Here is a 19,242-nt window from a genome sequence, read left to right as displayed (position 1 = left end):
AAGCAAAGAGCCATTTCACAAGCCATAAGACGTCCAACTACTTAAGACGATTCCAAGGTGGAATCCTGTCACACTCAAAGCAGTCTTTTGTTTGTTTTGTCATGGAATGTCATCGTCTAGATGAAATGACTTTTGTCAATGCAAACATGTTTGGGCAACATTTAGCACTTTCAGCCGTGCAACAAAGAAAGGAAATGAGAGATCAGACATTGTATTGTAGCCCGGGCTTTCAGTGGGCGTGTGGCGCAACGGATAACGCGTCTGACTACGGATCAGAAGATTCCAGGTTCGAATCCTGGCACGCTCGGAATATTCTTTTTGACATTTTGGTTTTGAAAATAGGTAAAATACTAAGGATATAACGAGGACGATTTTGACAATAGCAGTGTCCGATTTTTTCTCCATTACAAATTGTAAAGTGGATCATTTCAATGAGAAAAAGAGGTGAAGTGAACATTTCCGCTCAATAATCACACCTAAAAATAGTGAGGTTAGCACGGGTGGGGTTCGAACCCACGCGGACATACGTCCATTGGATCTTAAGTCCAACGCCTTAACCACTCGGCCACCGTGCTCATGCCTTACAAAGTGGAAAGGTAGAGCTGAGTGTCGGGTAATTGCAATTGCCTAGATATACGCCCTTCAGCCAAAACTATGTCAGTCTTAACATGTAACTTACACATTTCCAAGCCATTTCTCCAAGTACCATGTTGTCCTCGATCTCCTTTGTACCCTACTCTGACTGCAACCTAGAACCACACTTTGTGCTACTGACAGCTGCTCGTATAAAATAGTATATTTGTAAGCCAACTGTTAGCATTCTTGATATGTGCATGTTCAACTTCAAGTGCCCTGCCTTACGTTTGGAGCAAGTGGCTGTCGTTTTCTTTTCTTAGATTCCTTTGGAATCCTCCCATCCTTGGTCCTGTAATGTGCTTCTTTGCTGTAGAGTGGCTTTGTTCATAACGTTTGTTATGTGACGGCAGTTCCTTGGTAAATCAGAAGTCCCAGTGATAAAGCAAAGAGCCATTTCACAAGCCATAAGACGTCCAACTACTTAAGACGATTCCAAGGTGGAATCCTGTCACACTCAAAGCAGTCTTTTGTTTGTTTTGTCATGGAATGTCATCGTCTAGATGAAATGACTTTTGTCAATGCAAACATGTTTGGGCAACATTTAGCACTTTCAGCCGTGCAACAAAGAAAGGAAATGAGAGATCAGACATTGTATTGTAGCCCGGGCTTTCAGTGGGCGTGTGGCGCAACGGATAACGCGTCTGACTACGGATCAGAAGATTCCAGGTTCGAATCCTGGCACGCTCGGAATATTCTTTTTGACATTTTGGTTTTGAAAATAGGTAAAATACTAAGGATATAACGAGGACGATTTTGACAATAGCAGTGTCCGATTTTTTCTCCATTACAAATTGTAAAGTGGATCATTTCAATGAGAAAAAGAGGTGAAGTGAACATTTCCGCTCAATAATCACACCTAAAAATAGTGAGGTTAGCACGGGTGGGGTTCGAACCCACGCGGACATACGTCCATTGGATCTTAAGTCCAACGCCTTAACCACTCGGCCACCGTGCTCATGCCTTACAAAGTGGAAAGGTAGAGCTGAGTGTCGGGTAATTGCAATTGCCTAGATATACGCCCTTCAGCCAAAACTATGTCAGTCTTAACATGTAACTTACACATTTCCAAGCCATTTCTCCAAGTACCATGTTGTCCTCGATCTCCTTTGTACCCTACTCTGACTGCAACCTAGAACCACACTTTGTGCTACTGACAGCTGCTCGTATAAAATAGTATATTTGTAAGCCAACTGTTAGCATTCTTGATATGTGCATGTTCAACTTCAAGTGCCCTGCCTTACGTTTGGAGCAAGTGGCTGTCGTTTTCTTTTCTTAGATTCCTTTGGAATCCTCCCATCCTTGGTCCTGTAATGTGCTTCTTTGCTGTAGAGTGGCTTTGTTCATAACGTTTGTTATGTGACGGCAGTTCCTTGGTAAATCAGAAGTCCCAGTGATAAAGCAAAGAGCCATTTCACAAGCCATAAGACGTCCAACTACTTAAGACGATTCCAAGGTGGAATCCTGTCACACTCAAAGCAGTCTTTTGTTTGTTTTGTCATGGAATGTCATCGTCTAGATGAAATGACTTTTGTCAATGCAAACATGTTTGGGCAACATTTAGCACTTTCAGCCGTGCAACAAAGAAAGGAAATGAGTGATCAGACATTGTATTGTAGCCCGGGCTTTCAGTGGGCGTGTGGCGCAACGGATAACGCGTCTGACTACGGATCAGAAGATTCCAGGTTCGAATCCTGGCACGCTCGGAATATTCTTTTTGACATTTTGGTTTTGAAAATAGGTAAAATACTAAGGATATAACGAGGACGATTTTGACAATAGCAGTGTCCGATTTTTTCTCCATTACAAATTGTAAAGTGGATCATTTCAATGAGAAAAAGAGGTGAAGTGAACATTTCCGCTCAATAATCACACCTAAAAATAGTGAGGTTAGCACGGGTGGGGTTCGAACCCACGCGGACATACGTCCATTGGATCTTAAGTCCAACGCCTTAACCACTCGGCCACCGTGCTCATGCCTTACAAAGTGGAAAGGTAGAGCTGAGTGTCGGGTAATTGCAATTGCCTAGATATACGCCCTTCAGCCAAAACTATGTCAGTCTTAACATGTAACTTACACATTTCCAAGCCATTTCTCCAAGTACCATGTTGTCCTCGATCTCCTTTGTACCCTACTCTGACTGCAACCTAGAACCACACTTTGTGCTACTGACAGCTGCTCGTATAAAATACTATATTTGTAAGCCAACTGTTAGCATTCTTGATATGTGCATGTTCAACTTCAAGTGCCCTGCCTTACGTTTGGAGCAAGTGGCTGTCGTTTTCTTTTCTTAGATTCCTTTGGAATCCTCCCATCCTTGGTCCTGTAATGTGCTTCTTTGCTGTAGAGTGGCTTTGTTCATAACGTTTGTTATGTGACGGCAGTTCCTTGGTAAATCGGAAGTCCCAGTGATAAAGCAAAGAGCCATTTCACAAGCCATAAGACGTCCAACTACTTAAGACGATTCCAAGGTGGAATCCTGTCACACTCAAAGCAGTCTTTTGTTTGTTTTGTCATGGAATGTCATCGTCTAGATGAAATGACTTTTGTCAATGCAAACATGTTTGGGCAACATTTAGCACTTTCAGCCGTGCAACAAAGAAAGGAAATGAGAGATCAGACATTGTATTGTAGCCTGGGCTTTCAGTGGGCGTGTGGCGCAACGGATAACGCGTCTGACTACGGATCAGAAGATTCCAGGTTCGAATCCTGGCACGCTCGGAATATTCTTTTTGACATTTTGGTTTTGAAAATAGGTAAAATACTAAGGATATAACGAGGACGATTTTGACAATAGCAGTGTCCGATTTTTTCTCCATTACAAATTGTAAAGTGGATCATTTCAATGAGAAAAAGAGGTGAAGTGAACATTTCCGCTCAATAATCACACCTAAAAATAGTGAGGTTAGCACGGGTGGGGTTCGAACCCACGCGGACATACGTCCATTGGATCTTAAGTCCAACGCCTTAACCACTCGGCCACCGTGCTCATGCCTTACAAAGTGGAAAGGTAGAGCTGAGTGTCGGGTAATTGCAATTGCCTAGATATACGCCCTTCAGCCAAAACTATGTCAGTCTTAACATGTAACTTACACATTTCCAAGCCATTTCTCCAAGTACCATGTTGTCCTCGATCTCCTTTGTACCCTACTCTGACTGCAACCTAGAACCACACTTTGTGCTACTGACAGCTGCTCGTATAAAATACTATATTTGTAAGCCAACTGTTAGCATTCTTGATATGTGCATGTTCAACTTCAAGTGCCCTGCCTTACGTTTGGAGCAAGTGGCTGTCGTTTTCTTTTCTTAGATTCCTTTGGAATCCTCCCATCCTTGGTCCTGTAATGTGCTTCTTTGCTGTAGAGTGGCTTTGTTCATAACGTTTGTTATGTGACGGCAGTTCCTTGGTAAATCAGAAGTCCCAGTGAGAAAGCAAAGAGCCATTTCACAAGCCATAAGACGTCCAACTACTTAAGACGATTCCAAGGTGGAATCCTGTCACACTCAAAGCAGTCTTTTGTTTGTTTTGTCATGGAATGTCATCGTCTAGATGAAATGACTTTTGTCAATGCAAACATGTTTGGGCAACATTTAGCACTTTCAGCCGTGCAACAAAGAAAGGAAATGAGAGATCAGACATTGTATTGTAGCCCGGGCTTTCAGTGGGCGTGTGGCGCAACGGATAACGCGTCTGACTACGGATCAGAAGATTCCAGGTTCGAATCCTGGCACGCTCGGAATATTCTTTTTGACATTTTGGTTTTGAAAATAGGTAAAATACTAAGGATATAACGAGGACGATTTTGACAATAGCAGTGTCCGATTTTTTCTCCATTACAAATTGTAAAGTGGATCATTTCAATGAGAAAAAGAGGTGAAGTGAACATTTCCGCTCAATAATCACACCTAAAAATAGTGAGGTTAGCACGGGTGGGGTTCGAACCCACGCGGACATACGTCCATTGGATCTTAAGTCCAACGCCTTAACCACTCGGCCACCGTGCTCATGCCTTACAAAGTGGAAAGGTAGAGCTGAGTGTCGGGTAATTGCAATTGCCTAGATATACGCCCTTCAGCCAAAACTATGTCAGTCTTAACATGTAACTTACACATTTCCAAGCCATTTCTCCAAGTACCATGTTGTCCTCGATCTCCTTTGTACCCTACTCTGACTGCAACCTAGAACCACACTTTGTGCTACTGACAGCTGCTCGTATAAAATACTATATTTGTAAGCCAACTGTTAGCATTCTTGATATGTGCATGTTCAACTTCAAGTGCCCTGCCTTACGTTTGGAGCAAGTGGCTGTCGTTTTCTTTTCTTAGATTCCTTTGGAATCCTCCCATCCTTGGTCCTGTAATGTGCTTCTTTGCTGTAGAGTGGCTTTGTTCATAACGTTTGTTATGTGACGGCAGTTCCTTGGTAAATCAGAAGTCCCAGTGAGAAAGCAAAGAGCCATTTCACAAGCCATAAGACGTCCAACTACTTAAGACGATTCCAAGGTGGAATCCTGTCACACTCAAAGCAGTCTTTTGTTTGTTTTGTCATGGAATGTCATCGTCTAGATGAAATGACTTTTGTCAATGCAAACATGTTTGGGCAACATTTAGCACTTTCAGCCGTGCAACAAAGAAAGGAAATGAGAGATCAGACATTGTATTGTAGCCCGGGCTTTCAGTGGGCGTGTGGCGCAACGGATAACGCGTCTGACTACGGATCAGAAGATTCCAGGTTCGAATCCTGGCACGCTCGGAATATTCTTTTTGACATTTTGGTTTTGAAAATAGGTAAAATACTAAGGATATTACGAGGACGATTTTGACAATAGCAGTGTCCGATTTTTTCTCCATTACAAATTGTAAAGTGGATCATTTCAATGAGAAAAAGAGGTGAAGTGAACATTTCCGCTCAATAATCACACCTAAAAATAGTGAGGTTAGCACGGGTGGGGTTCGAACCCACGCGGACATACGTCCATTGGATCTTAAGTCCAACGCCTTAACCACTCGGCCACCGTGCTCATGCCTTACAAAGTGGAAAGGTAGAGCTGAGTGTCGGGTAATTGCAATTGCCTAGATATACGCCCTTCAGCCAAAACTATGTCAGTCTTAACATGTAACTTACACATTTCCAAGCCATTTCTCCAAGTACCATGTTGTCCTCGATCTCCTTTGTACCCTACTCTGACTGCAACCTAGAACCACACTTTGTGCTACTGACAGCTGCTCGTATAAAATACTATATTTGTAAGCCAACTGTTAGCATTCTTGATATGTGCATGTTCAACTTCAAGTGCCCTGCCTTACGTTTGGAGCAAGTGGCTGTCGTTTTCTTTTCTTAGATTCCTTTGGAATCCTCCCATCCTTGGTCCTGTAATGTGCTTCTTTGCTGTAGAGTGGCTTTGTTCATAACGTTTGTTATGTGACGGCAGTTCCTTGGTAAATCAGAAGTCCCAGTGAGAAAGCAAAGAGCCATTTCACAAGCCATAAGACGTCCAACTACTTAAGACGATTCCAAGGTGGAATCCTGTCACACTCAAAGCAGTCTTTTGTTTGTTTTGTCATGGAATGTCATCGTCTAGATGAAATGACTTTTGTCAATGCAAACATGTTTGGGCAACATTTAGCACTTTCAGCCGTGCAACAAAGAAAGGAAATGAGAGATCAGACATTGTATTGTAGCCCGGGCTTTCAGTGGGCGTGTGGCGCAACGGATAACGCGTCTGACTACGGATCAGAAGATTCCAGGTTCGAATCCTGGCACGCTCGGAATATTCTTTTTGACATTTTGGTTTTGAAAATAGGTAAAATACTAAGGATATAACGAGGACGATTTTGACAATAGCAGTGTCCGATTTTTTCTCCATTACAAATTGTAAAGTGGATCATTTCAATGAGAAAAAGAGGTGAAGTGAACATTTCCGCTCAATAATCACACCTAAAAATAGTGAGGTTAGCACGGGTGGGGTTCGAACCCACGCGGACATACGTCCATTGGATCTTAAGTCCAACGCCTTAACCACTCGGCCACCGTGCTCATGCCTTACAAAGTGGAAAGGTAGAGCTGAGTGTCGGGTAATTGCAATTGCCTAGATATACGCCCTTCAGCCAAAACCATGTCAGTCTTAACATGTAACTTACACATTTCCAAGCCATTTCTCCAAGTACCATGTTGTCCTCGATCTCCTTTGTACCCTACTCTGACTGCAACCTAGAACCACACTTTGTGCTACTGACAGCTGCTCGTATAAAATAGTATATTTGTAAGCCAACTGTTAGCATTCTTGATATGTGCATGTTCAACTTCAAGTGCCCTGCCTTACGTTTGGAGCAAGTGGCTGTCGTTTTCTTTTCTTAGATTCCTTTGGAATCCTCCCATCCTTGGTCCTGTAATGTGCTTCTTTGCTGTAGAGTGGCTTTGTTCATAACGTTTGTTATGTGACGGCAGTTCCTTGGTAAATCAGAAGTCCCAGTGAGAAAGCAAAGAGCCATTTCACAAGTCATAAGACGTCCAACTACTTAAGACGATTCCAAGGTGGAATCCTGTCACACACAAAGCAGTCTTTTGTTTGTTTTGTCATGGAATGTCATCGTCTAGATGAAATGACTTTTGTCAATGCAAACATGTTTGGGCAACATTTAGCACTTTCAGCCGTGCAACAAAGAAAGGAAATGAGAGATCAGACATTGTATTGTAGCCCGGGCTTTCAGTGGGCGTGTGGCGCAACGGATAACGCGTCTGACTACGGATCAGAAGATTCCAGGTTCGAATCCTGGCACGCTCGGAATATTCTTTTTGACATTTTGGTTTTGAAAATAGGTAAAATACTAAGGATATTACGAGGACGATTTTGACAATAGCAGTGTCCGATTTTTTCTCCATTACAAATTGTAAAGTGGATCATTTCAATGAGAAAAAGAGGTGAAGTGAACATTTCCGCTCAATAATCACACCTAAAAATAGTGAGGTTAGCACGGGTGGGGTTCGAACCCACGCGGACATACGTCCATTGGATCTTAAGTCCAACGCCTTAACCACTCGGCCACCGTGCTCATGCCTTACAAAGTGGAAAGGTAGAGCTGAGTGTCGGGTAATTGCAATTGCCTAGATATACGCCCTTCAGCCAAAACTATGTCAGTCTTAACATGTAACTTACACATTTCCAAGCCATTTCTCCAAGTACCATGTTGTCCTCGATCTCCTTTGTACCCTACTCTGACTGCAACCTAGAACCACACTTTGTGCTACTGACAGCTGCTCGTATAAAATAGTATATTTGTAAGCCAACTGTTAGCATTCTTGATATGTGCATGTTCAACTTCAAGTGCCCTGCCTTACGTTTGGAGCAAGTGGCTGTCGTTTTCTTTTCTTAGATTCCTTTGGAATCCTCCCATCCTTGGTCCTGTAATGTGCTTCTTTGCTGTAGAGTGGCTTTGTTCATAACGTTTGTTATGTGACGGCAGTTCCTTGGTAAATCAGAAGTCCCAGTGATAAAGCAAAGAGCCATTTCACAAGTCATAAGACGTCCAACTACTTAAGACGATTCCAAGGTGGAATCCTGTCACACACAAAGCAGTCTTTTGTTTGTTTTGTCATGGAATGTCATCGTCTAGATGAAATGACTTTTGTCAATGCAAACATGTTTGGGCAACATTTAGCACTTTCAGCCGTGCAACAAAGAAAGGAAATGAGAGATCAGACATTGTATTGTAGTCTGGGCTTTCAGTGGGCGTGTGGCGCAACGGATAACGCGTCTGACTACGGATCAGAAGATTCCAGGTTCGAATCCTGGCACGCTCGGAATATTCTTTTTGACATTTTGGTTTTGAAAATAGGTAAAATACTAAGGATATAACAAGGACGATTTTGACAATAGCAGTGTCCGATTTTTTTCTCCATTACAAATTGTAAAGTGGATCATTTCAATGAGAAAAAGAGGTGAAGTGAACATTTCCGCTCAATAATCACACCTAAAAATAGTGAGGTTAGCACGGGTGGGGTTCGAACCCACGCGGACATACGTCCATTGGATCTTAAGTCCAACGCCTTAACCACTCGGCCACCGTGTTCATGCCTTACAAAGTGGAAAGGTAGAGCTGAGTGTCGGGTAATTGCAATTGCCTAGATATACGCCCTTCAGCCAAAACTATGTCAGTCTTAACATGTAACTTACACATTTCCAAGCCATTTCTCCAAGTACCATGTTGTCCTCGATCTCCTTTGTACCCTACTCTGACTGCAACCTAGAACCACACTTTGTGCTACTGACAGCTGCTCGTATAAAATACTATATTTGTAAGTCAACTGTTAGCATTCTTGATATGTGCAAGTAGTATGTACAATGGGGGTTTTGGCTCACTTTCAAGAAAAGTCTCTACAAAGCCTTATTTAGTAAATAAGGCTTTGGTTGGGACCTTAGCTCTTGCTACTATTACCCCTACTACAAAAAGGTTGGGTGCCTATGAAACAGTTTACCGTGTATTGGTAGGAGGTAACACTGTGCCGTACGGTACGATCAATAATTCTTCTCTTACAAACCCCCTACCCGGCCCATCCCTCAAGTAGTACAAGTTAGGTTCGTCGGCTTTCATATCTACTTTATCTATGTTGTAAGTTTTGACTGACCATATAGGATCGGTGGCCCGCTTACGGCTATCACCCTCGTGTTCCCCCGGCTGGTATAGATACCTCACTAGGGCCCTATCTGGTATCTGTTTCTCCTTCCCACGCAATGGAGCGGCCGACTCTGCAACTATTGATTTTAGTTTGATAGCGTCTGCCGGTTTCTTACCGGTGAGACGGGTGACTTCATGGTTGATTGCCGACACCACCTTGGGTAACCTCGTGACCCATTCAGTCGATCGTTTTCCAGGGGTGGCCAACTCCCTAGCATACTCATAGCCGAACAAGCGCTCAGCCAAAGTCCTATTAAATCTCTCAACTATGGCTTGGCTGCGATGGGCTCCGGCCGTGCCACGCCTGACCTTTGTATCGTGTTTGGCTAGCAGTTGTGACACGGCACCCATGAACTCCCGTCCGGGGTCAACTTGCAGCTCTGTTGGCCACGTCAGCGGACTGCGTTTGTATATGCGTTCGAATCCTCTGGCTACCTGGGCCGAATCTTTCGTGGTCAAGGGTTCGGCTTCCTTGTAACGACTGGCTACGTCCACTACGGTTAAGGCATACTTGTACCTCTTGTCGTGGGGTAGGAACAGTAGGTCTGCCTGGTGAACGCTATTAGGTATGTTAATACCGAACCTCCTTCTAGGCACGTAGCGTGGTGCCGGCAAATAGATCTGCCACAGGGCTTGTTTTTCAAGCCACGCTTTGGCTTCCTCCGGGGGTACTCGCGCTATTTTAGCTAGCTTATCTACTGCGCTAGCTCCTTTCCAGTACCCACGCGGGCTGTAGTAAATAGCCTCAAATTTTTTCATGTCCATACGCGTATGTGTTTATCCCATCAATAGCTATCCAACGTTTCGTGTCCATAGGCGACAGGGACGTCTTGTTTATAGTCAGTCCGTATATCTTATGTCCATCACTTCTAAGTGTGTTCATTTTATGCCTAAAGGTACGGGTCTTGAACAGGGCTTCCTTGAATCTGGCGTGTTTGATGTGTTGTTTCACCACATACTTCTTAACCCCCTTAGCCTTCCGGATCTCACTATTGTCGGCTTTCAGTATGGAGTACATCTTAGGTCTCAAACCTATGTACTCGGCTATGGGCGTGCCAGCACACTCGTCCTTCATCTTACCTAGGACCTTTTTATTTACCGTACTGTGTATGGCATGGGTCTTAGGGTAGTCGCTGGTGTCGTATAAATCGAGGTGTTTTTTCATGTCCTCGTACACGTCCTCGGTTCGAATCTCCATCAGCAGGGAATCCGTGTCAGTGTACAGCACTTCACACCTGTCGCCGTACTGTTTCTTGAGCTCGTTGTAGTAAAAGTCGTACATCAGGTGTTTGGATAAATCGAGGATGCTCATCCCCACGTAAACAGGCCGGTTGAATTTTATGTGGCTTTTCTTCATGTGTAGGGCAACCAGGTTGTCTGTGAATATCTTACTACGGTTGAATGCCGGACTGGCTATCAATCTCCTGAGCTTGTCTTCCTCACTCGACCGAACCAGCTTCACGGTCACGCGTTTCCTCAGGTTCTCCATAGTCTTACCAAACACCGAGTTGTTCATGAGCTTGTAGAGATTTTTCTCAAAATCACTGGTGGCTTTTTTTCGTAGGTCTGTGTTCATTCTGATGTAGGGCTCCATCCATGGGCTCTGGTCGAACATGAGCACCCTGTGTATTTTGGTCAGCCTCATACCCAACGACAGGTACAGCTGTAGGTTGCGATAGTGAACGATGTACTTGGTCTTATTCATTAAGTTAGGCACGAGTTTTTCAACGTCTGTCACACGACCACCTGACAAGTTATGTAGGTACTCAGACATCCAGTCTGGGTTAACCCTCATACGTTCGGGGGCCAGGGGGTAGCTGTTGTGTGATGTGTGTAATTCCTTGGTATACTCTAAGTCAACCTCGAGGATATACCCTTTGTTCGAATCTGGTGCAACCCCCATAACATCAACGTGGGGTACCCATTCGAATCCCCCTGTAGGTAGATACTGACTCATGGCCCAGCCGTACAGGTTGTTTGCGTCAAGGTAGAGAATGTGATTGGTTGGTTTCTTAGGATCGTAACCTTTCACGTATTGATTATTTGCTTTCGCGTATCGTTTGGATGCCATGGAAATCCCACCTCGCAAGCCTTTCTCAATGAATAGGTGCATGTCGTAATCTGTGAGCAATTCCAAATTAACTCCGGTCTTTTTAAGCAAGGCGTCCCACGACAGACCTGGGCTGGTGTAATACCATGCGGGGTCGAGTTTATACTGATTGAAACACGTCCGCCTAAACGTTTCAAACACGTCGGCTAACAGCAGTACATCTGTCCTCAAGTACAGGTCGTGATAATCACCCAGGTTCTTACAACCCAGTTTATTCCATCCGTTAGTCGCGTGCGAGTAATCATCTCGTGAGACGGACGCCTCATTCAGCTTGCTATAAAAGCAGTCAATAGGGGGTAGTCTGGTCTTGGTGAACTTGGCCCAACTATCCATGTACTCATAGGGGTACACACCCTTCCTCATAAGCAGGGGTCTAGTCTCGGCGTCTGTGTATCGATCGGTGATAGGGAAGGTATTGTTGGCCTTGACCAGACTGTCGAGTGACGACAGGAGGAACTGAAACGAGTCAATGAACCTAAGTCCGTTTAAGCTGAAGGAGATGTATCTCTCCATGTTGTTGGGGATGCACGTTATATTACCATCGATTTTCGCGATGGCCTGCATGATCAAGTGTGAGTCGTACCCTCTCAAGTTGTGAAAGACAACGGGGATGTTTATTGTCTTAGGGTTGATTTTAAGCTTGAGGTTGCACGCGCTGTGAGCGGCGCCTCTATACTTACCAGTTATGTGGCAGTGATCTCTCACCGAATCACCGTTAAGTGGTGAGTCACACACGTGACAGTTAGTGCTACTAGCGTGAGCTAGCCTGTCAACTCGGGTCATACGCATGGGAGCGATTCTATACAATGCATTCCTAATAATTTTTTCTTCCTCCTGCAAACACTTTAGAAACCTTTCAGCCGCGTCAGGGCCCCTATACACTACCGGAGCTTTCGTTTCCCCGTCACAACGGACGACAATGTATCCAAACGAACAGGCTTTATGCTCTTGTGTCTTGTGGGTGAAGCTACCACTGGTGGAATCCCCACCCACAACTAAGGCTTCGAAGTGGGCATATGTGATATAAGGCACAGACATTTGGTTCTTGTGGTTACTGAATTTTAGGATATTATCACCTTCCTTAGGCATGTCGACTCGTATGGCCGTCTGCCCCACACCTTGACAATCATCCCGGTGGGATTCTAATAAATCAGCTCGTGTGAAGCCATGTAGGCATCGTTCACAGAAGTGGGTCTTTTCTCTGTGTGCCGATTGGTCATACAACAGCCTGCTAAAGTGTTTTATCCATGTGTAGTGATACTTGTCACCTCGCTGGATCATGAATATATTGATAACTTGGCGATCCTTCACCGGGCTGACCCTGTGTACTATTGTTGTGTTACCTTCGTGCCCAAAGACATTTATAGCCAGATTATTCTGTTTTTCTACTTTAGTGATCTGGGATATGGGGGTGGGTTCATCTATACCATCCCAGTTGAGCCCATCGTCTTGGGGATAGCTAGAAAGCCTATCTGAATTAGCGCCAGCTGGAAATAAGGCTGACCTGATAGCTAACCTCAGGCAATCGTTTCCTCTATTCTTAACGTTTACTATGGCATGTTTGTTCCTATAGTAGGGGGGTAAGGCTAGGTATGACCCGCCTCTGAACGGCACGTAGTTAGCTATGTCTAGATAGACATTATCGATTTTATCTACAGCCCACCCGGACCCCAAGTGTGTGTAGCGTTCTAGGTATTCTCGTATCTGCTGAAAACTGGTATCGATTGATGCGTCAATGGTCTCTGTATGTGTGACGACCTCTTGTTGACCTCGGAAGTAAGGCTGAACATATTCAGTGGTACTCCCAACCTGCTTATCGAGCGACATTTTCACTGTGATCTGAAACTTGATACTTCCTAGGTTATTTAGTTCCTGGTTGACCTTATCAGCTATCAGAGGCTTGATATCTGTAATGTCTATGTTTCTATCAACGTGCATGCGCCAACCTCTCAAATAGTTGCCTACAGCGCGCTCAGTGCGCACGAACTGTAGGTCAATAGCTCTATTCTGTCGTAATAATTCTACAAGCTGTGGTTTTCTCATGCGGGAATACCCGCCTAAACCCAAATCGTGTGCCTCGGCTTTCAGTTGTTTTACAGTGGGAGGTTTTGCTACGGGGGCATGTGATAACAATGCGGTTAACCCGGCTCTCCCCAGGTTTGAATAACCCGTGTATCCAAGCTGTTTTGCTTGAGCTTTTAATTGTGTTACCGTAGGAGGGGCTTCTAAACCTAGTAATCTCAACAATGCTGACTTCCGCATTCGAGAATACCCGATCACACCTCTCTGTTCTGCGACCCGCTTCAGCTCGCGTACAGTAGACATAGTGTTTACACCTAAGAGAACCAATGTCTAATTGCTTTACAGTAAAGGGAGGTAACCCTTAAGTGGCTGTTTCACGCACTGTAATTGGAGTCTATCTTGAGCAGTCGCCTACGTTCTTTTATGTAGCCTTTTTTATTCTCGTAGATGAGTTGATGTCTGACTACGTTCGCTCCGTGAGCTTTACATAGACAGTAGTGCCCTTTAACCCCGATACCACACACAGAACACGTGTAGTTAGGACTTCCCATATGGAAACAAAAGAACCCCTGATTCCTGCATTTCCTACCACAGGCGTCGGTCTTCCCCATAAGTGTGTATTCGCATCGGTATGGAGCGGGTCTCATGTTTACTTATATAGGTATTTTAATTTAATTGCTTCGCAACCAACGCAGTAGCTGCTATACCCAACACTATGAAGCCCAGTTCACGATTCATTTGTCCCTTGGATGGTGTGTAGTACTGAGCGAGTGTGGGTTTATTGAGCGGTTCCAATTGTTTACCAGTTAGTAGGTAGTATTCTTTCATTGCTTCATCGACATCGTTGAATGTTTGAACGGCATGGTTTTCACGCGTGAGTTGTTCGTTAATAAAATCAATCCTCTGGAGACGTTTTTTAGTGTACTCGACCTGTGCCCTTTGTAATTTCTCAGTAGCGAGATCGTGCCGCTTCCTTTCTTCATGTATTTCAGCCGCGTGATCATCTCGTAGTTTCGAGAAGAGGAAATTACTCCCGGAAAATGCCAGGGCATTCACTAACGCCCCACCGACCATCATAGCTATCGTGGCCATCCCTATATTTATTTCATTATATTATCAGGTATTATTCCTTGTTTTACTAGGATGTCTTTTGTGGCCATCGCCATACCAAGGTTCATTATGAGCATACCCATATCCTGCAGGTTGAAATCTAGCTTGATAGTTGGTTGTTTAAGCACCATTTTAGTCAACCGAGCGTACCCTACGGCTAGACTGGCGACCACTGTGGCGTGGTATGCGTCGTTGACGAACGTTTTCCCCTCAGACATTATGTATGTGATATAAAATATTAAAATTATAACATGATATGCGGGTCTACCGTGTGGGTGGGGGGCTCACTGTTGGGTGGTGGATCACTGTGGGAGGGTACCCCCACGTATAACCACGAGATAGCCAAGGCAGCAGTTACGCCTACAGCCAACAACAGTCGGGTTGGGTTGGCCACTTTATGTTGGTTACACCACCGTTTTTTACCGGCAGCTACTCTCTTAGGATTCTTCTGCCTGGTTACTGTTGGGGGTACCCCCACTGGGGGTTCCTGTGAAGGGGTCTCCTCCACTGTTGGGGATGTGGGGGGTACCACCACTGGGGTTTCCCTCACCTCGGGAGGGGTCTCCTGTGCAGCATCCATCTATACTATTATTATTATTCTTTCTCTCAAATTGACAATGCTTTGCTGTGATAATCGCCGCCGTCACTGGAGCCAACAACATACCATATTTGTGGTACAGCTCGCAGCTGATAGAGCTCACGGCGTGTTCGATAAAAGGGTCTTTATCTAGGTCCTCCCACAGGTAAAGTCGGCGCTCTGGTGGAATGGGAAGGAAGTATGACACAATACTGGTGTATATCTGGGTCATAGCCGATCCTATTGTCTTTGTCATTTCTGCTCCGAGCCGGGACTCGTATCTAGCGTACAGCTTATCGATTTCTTCGGCTGACATTTTGTGAATTTTATCTGGAGTGTAGTCTCCAAAGTACTGTTTGGCTTTGCCGCCAACAGCCAACGCCACCAGTTTCTCTCGCTTGTCATCAGTGGGGGTACACCCAACAGTGGGGCCTGCCGTACCCCCAGGTACCAACTGTTCGAGCAATTCCTCACACTCCATCTTATAATATAACAAGTAAGATTTAGTTTTAACTATATAATACCCGATGCAGACAAAACACAGAGAAATGAAGGTTAAGTTGCACACGACAAATACTTCAAATATCATAGCTATATACTTAGCTTTGCTTAGCTTTGCTTAGCTTTGCTTAGCTTTGCTTAGCTTTGCTTAGCTTTGCTTAGCTTTAGCATACTATATATGCTACTGGTTGGTCGGTCTTGAGCACGAGCTTAGCGTGTTTAGTTTCAGCGAGCTGTTTCTTCACCCGTTCCCGTTCTAATTTACTCATCACATCGTTCTCTCTCAAACACTCCTCGAACGAATCCCTGTCCTTGCAGTGAAATAAGGCCACCCATCGCGTCTGCTCCCTGAGGTCTTTCAACACCGAGTTGAACTTTTTTGAACGCTGTGATTTGCATGCCGGCCGGAGAAGGCCAGGTACGATAGCATGTCTCTCTTTTTTGTTATCTCGCGATTAGCGCTGCAGTCGTCCAGTATGAACAGCGTCGGTTCCCCTTCTCGTGAAGAGCTTTCAACCAGTCCTGCAGGCGTGTCCCAGGGTCGATTTTGTGTCCGGGTCCGTCATCACCCAAGGTCGCGCGTACGTTTTATTCATGCTCAGAGTAGGGCACATGATAACGATGTTATCGAACACATCCTTGTAGTAACCCTCCAGCATATCCAACACGAAAACGGTCTTCCCACAGCCAGTCTGCCCGCACACTATGGCGCAGTGTGGGTCAGTGGGTAGTTGTGGGTACCCCCCAACTAGTAGATGGCTTGCACGAATCTCCCATTGTCTATATTAAGTTGCGCGTCCATAATAACGTACAGATATAATTTCAACTTACCAGCGGTTTGAGCCTTCTTAGTAATCTGGATGGTTATCCCTTCGCTGCCGTTATCTATACGGCGCCCGCTACCGTGCAGTTTATCATCATCCGTGGATCGCATGTCCAACCATAGGGTGTACTTGGTGGTCAGGTATTCACCGATCTGCACAGAGCCGAGGTCCAGGTCCTTTGTTATATAATCCCCCACTGGTAGCTTTTTTATCTCATCCCACTGCTGGTGTGGCCTCATACCATGACTGAACAGCTGGTTGGGCACGCCCTCGATGGTCACTTCCACCTTTTCAATCTCGGGGTTGAAAAACTTCTCGCTGTCCCTCCGGAATGGATCGTAATACTCCACGGGGACGACCAGGATACCTTTCATCGATCGCGCCGGCACGTTCAGGTTGATATTCCACACAGTGTCGCTCTTATCTCTCACGACTGATCTATGCCTCAGTACGCGATCGTATAGGATAGCCATCTTCCCAGAGTACTGACTTCGAACCTGCCTGGCCAGCTCCAGGCTAGTGACCATGTCGAACTCCAGAGAGATGTTGTCTATGGCATAACTGGCCTCATCACCGTTCGGCGTACGCACTACTTTGCTATAGTCGTTAAACGTGAGCTCGTATTCGAGCCTATCACCCAGCGCGGCCTGGTAAAACGGCGCGTGTCCCGTGAGCAACTCGAAGTCGAGCGGCACGCAGAATCGAATCCCGTATGCTCGAGCGATGGCCTTTTCACCGTCCGATAGCTTGTCTTGCTGTTCTTGCGTGAAGACATACCCTATGCGCGCCCGGGTTGATTTGCTGATACCCTGGTACACATCATTGACTCGTTCTCCCTCGCTTTTCCAGAGATCCCTGTAGCAGTGAAACACGTCGCTGTCGTCGATGCTCAGCACCTCGTTACCGCTGATCTTGATGGTCGTTTTCTTGATGATGGCTCGACCCACGTTCCGCACTAGCTCGCGTTTATCGTTGTCGGAGGTCAACGTGATGTTGAACGCCAGTCGAACAGTGCCTGGTACAATGAGGTCATTCTCACCAAGGTTTGGAAATCTAACCAGCAGAGTTTGATTCTGGTCTATCTTGCTGGGATTATTGGTGATGGTCACCGACTGGCGCACGGCTCTGGCTCCTAATGGCTCTCTCAGTCTTCTGAAAGGATCTAATTTTCTGCCGTACATTATTATATATAAACGCAATATATTTTTAAATAACGGATGAAGACATACCTGTGAGGGAGATGTGGGATGATACTATGGATGATACAGGGGTCGATCAGGAGACCTCATTCAGTAATCCGGCTGTCGAGCAGGAGATCTCACCAAGGACCACACTCGTGAAGGGCGCCGTCGACTCTTATTATAAAGCAGTTGAAAAAAGAGACAAAATCAAACCGTTGTGGCGAGACTATACCAAGTTTACCGTTGATGACGAGGGTAAGCTGTTTTTGAAGGATCACCCGGGGATCGATCTCTTCAATCAAAAAACGAGAAAACCGCTTGCTTTATCAACATTGGTCACTAAATATGATATTAACTTAGTCAAAGATAAACTAGGCTTCGAAGATTACGGTGGCACGCGACCTAAGATTCCCCCGAAGGCCCGTCAAGATCTGAAAGTCATCAGGGACGCCACATCGGTTCAAAACATGACTTATGATGTTGAAAAGGTGTTGGTCGACTACGAGAACAAGCCCTTCCCGGGCCTCGAAATTACCTTTCGGGAACTGAAGGGGTTGGACCTGTTGATGCAAACCATTCGTGGCCAGCTCTGGAAAAGCACGGCCAAAGTGAGTGAGATAGACGACCACATCGCCCGTGAAAAGGAAAAACTCGGTGAAACTGAGGACGAGTCTATGAAAGCCACCATCGAGGAATGAATACGTAATTTGGAAGATGAAAGGCAGGTCTGGTTGGAGACAGCGTCCGGCTACAAAGAAAAGCTTCGATCCCAGGTCAACCGTGTGCGGGAAACCATCAATCAAGTCCTCTACCGAGACACCACGTTAGCAGACAGGATTCGGATATTGTTCCGGGAGCAAGGGATCACCATCGCCAGCATTTGGTTTCATCATATCAACCCTGGTGGTGTCACTGACAGGGGGTACCCCCACACCTGCCGGCGGGGGAACTCCCACAGGCGGTGGTGTTAAAGACTGGATAAAAAAACTCGGGGAAGGCCTAGCTAAACTGGCTGGTAAAGCCGCCGAAGCCCTTCCCGGCATCCTGGGTAGCATCGTCTCGTGGTTGTTGAGCGCTCTGTCTAAAACTGCCATGTGGCTCAGTCAAAACCTGTGGGCAGCCATCGTCGCCGTGGCGGGTCTGGTGTACGTAGCGGCTAAAAAATCTTCAACCAAATAAGTCCCAAAGCTACCCCACCAACCACCAGGGCCGTTTTACTATCAATATGCTGCTGATAGGGGGGTACCCCCACATGAATATGGGGGGCCACCTCCTGTGGTTGAACTTTAGGCTCCGGGGGTGGCGCCACTATACCCTTTTCACGTGGTGGGATGTGTGGGATATAGGCGGTGTTAATATCGGGGTTGATACCCAACTTTTGATCCGACGTGGCTATGACTATTTTGTTGTTATAACCCACCACTTTTTTTACTCTCAGTTGCATATCACTTGGAGCCATGTACAACCCCACGCCGAACACGTAATTGACTTTCGATCTGGCGTATTCTAACACGTTTTGGTAGCGTTTGATGGCCCGCGGGAGATCAACTGGAGAATTGATAGCATCCTCAACGTTGGAAACGAACTGTTTCTGAGCGTCGTAAGCA

General features: G+C 45.5%; 18 non-coding genes across 18 annotated transcripts; 9 read left to right on the top strand and 9 right to left on the bottom strand.

Annotated features, from left to right (window-relative positions):
• The first annotated feature begins 234 nt into the window (after positions 1 to 234).
• Trnar-acg (transfer RNA arginine (anticodon ACG)) lies at positions 235 to 307 on the top strand. Its single transcript has one exon. It is a non-coding gene; the product is annotated as a tRNA-Arg (tRNA).
• Positions 308 to 492: 185 nt separating this feature from the next.
• Positions 493 to 575, bottom strand: Trnal-uaa (transfer RNA leucine (anticodon UAA)). Its single transcript has one exon. It is a non-coding gene; the product is annotated as a tRNA-Leu (tRNA).
• A 675-nt stretch (positions 576 to 1,250) lies between these two features.
• On the top strand, positions 1,251 to 1,323 carry Trnar-acg (transfer RNA arginine (anticodon ACG)). The gene has a single exon. It is a non-coding gene; the product is annotated as a tRNA-Arg (tRNA).
• A 185-nt stretch (positions 1,324 to 1,508) lies between these two features.
• Trnal-uaa (transfer RNA leucine (anticodon UAA)) lies at positions 1,509 to 1,591 on the bottom strand. The gene has a single exon. It is a non-coding gene; the product is annotated as a tRNA-Leu (tRNA).
• A 675-nt stretch (positions 1,592 to 2,266) lies between these two features.
• Positions 2,267 to 2,339, top strand: Trnar-acg (transfer RNA arginine (anticodon ACG)). Its single transcript has one exon. It is a non-coding gene; the product is annotated as a tRNA-Arg (tRNA).
• A 185-nt stretch (positions 2,340 to 2,524) lies between these two features.
• On the bottom strand, positions 2,525 to 2,607 carry Trnal-uaa (transfer RNA leucine (anticodon UAA)). The gene has a single exon. It is a non-coding gene; the product is annotated as a tRNA-Leu (tRNA).
• Positions 2,608 to 3,282: 675 nt separating this feature from the next.
• On the top strand, positions 3,283 to 3,355 carry Trnar-acg (transfer RNA arginine (anticodon ACG)). Its single transcript has one exon. It is a non-coding gene; the product is annotated as a tRNA-Arg (tRNA).
• Positions 3,356 to 3,540: 185 nt separating this feature from the next.
• On the bottom strand, positions 3,541 to 3,623 carry Trnal-uaa (transfer RNA leucine (anticodon UAA)). Its single transcript has one exon. It is a non-coding gene; the product is annotated as a tRNA-Leu (tRNA).
• A 675-nt stretch (positions 3,624 to 4,298) lies between these two features.
• Trnar-acg (transfer RNA arginine (anticodon ACG)) lies at positions 4,299 to 4,371 on the top strand. The gene has a single exon. It is a non-coding gene; the product is annotated as a tRNA-Arg (tRNA).
• Positions 4,372 to 4,556: 185 nt separating this feature from the next.
• On the bottom strand, positions 4,557 to 4,639 carry Trnal-uaa (transfer RNA leucine (anticodon UAA)). Its single transcript has one exon. It is a non-coding gene; the product is annotated as a tRNA-Leu (tRNA).
• A 675-nt stretch (positions 4,640 to 5,314) lies between these two features.
• On the top strand, positions 5,315 to 5,387 carry Trnar-acg (transfer RNA arginine (anticodon ACG)). The gene has a single exon. It is a non-coding gene; the product is annotated as a tRNA-Arg (tRNA).
• Positions 5,388 to 5,572: 185 nt separating this feature from the next.
• Positions 5,573 to 5,655, bottom strand: Trnal-uaa (transfer RNA leucine (anticodon UAA)). The gene has a single exon. It is a non-coding gene; the product is annotated as a tRNA-Leu (tRNA).
• A 675-nt stretch (positions 5,656 to 6,330) lies between these two features.
• On the top strand, positions 6,331 to 6,403 carry Trnar-acg (transfer RNA arginine (anticodon ACG)). Its single transcript has one exon. It is a non-coding gene; the product is annotated as a tRNA-Arg (tRNA).
• Positions 6,404 to 6,588: 185 nt separating this feature from the next.
• Trnal-uaa (transfer RNA leucine (anticodon UAA)) lies at positions 6,589 to 6,671 on the bottom strand. Its single transcript has one exon. It is a non-coding gene; the product is annotated as a tRNA-Leu (tRNA).
• A 675-nt stretch (positions 6,672 to 7,346) lies between these two features.
• Positions 7,347 to 7,419, top strand: Trnar-acg (transfer RNA arginine (anticodon ACG)). Its single transcript has one exon. It is a non-coding gene; the product is annotated as a tRNA-Arg (tRNA).
• Positions 7,420 to 7,604: 185 nt separating this feature from the next.
• On the bottom strand, positions 7,605 to 7,687 carry Trnal-uaa (transfer RNA leucine (anticodon UAA)). The gene has a single exon. It is a non-coding gene; the product is annotated as a tRNA-Leu (tRNA).
• A 675-nt stretch (positions 7,688 to 8,362) lies between these two features.
• On the top strand, positions 8,363 to 8,435 carry Trnar-acg (transfer RNA arginine (anticodon ACG)). Its single transcript has one exon. It is a non-coding gene; the product is annotated as a tRNA-Arg (tRNA).
• Positions 8,436 to 8,621: 186 nt separating this feature from the next.
• On the bottom strand, positions 8,622 to 8,704 carry Trnal-uaa (transfer RNA leucine (anticodon UAA)). Its single transcript has one exon. It is a non-coding gene; the product is annotated as a tRNA-Leu (tRNA).
• Between the last annotated feature and the right edge of the window lie 10,538 nt (positions 8,705 to 19,242).

The sequence above is a fragment of the Haliotis asinina genome, chromosome 11 (assembly GCF_037392515.1).
Source record: "Haliotis asinina isolate JCU_RB_2024 chromosome 11, JCU_Hal_asi_v2, whole genome shotgun sequence".
Taxonomy (NCBI): Eukaryota; Metazoa; Mollusca; class Gastropoda; order Lepetellida; family Haliotidae; genus Haliotis; species Haliotis asinina.
The sequence above is the reverse complement of the archived record's forward strand: the minus strand, read 5'-3'. Positions and strand labels throughout refer to the sequence as shown.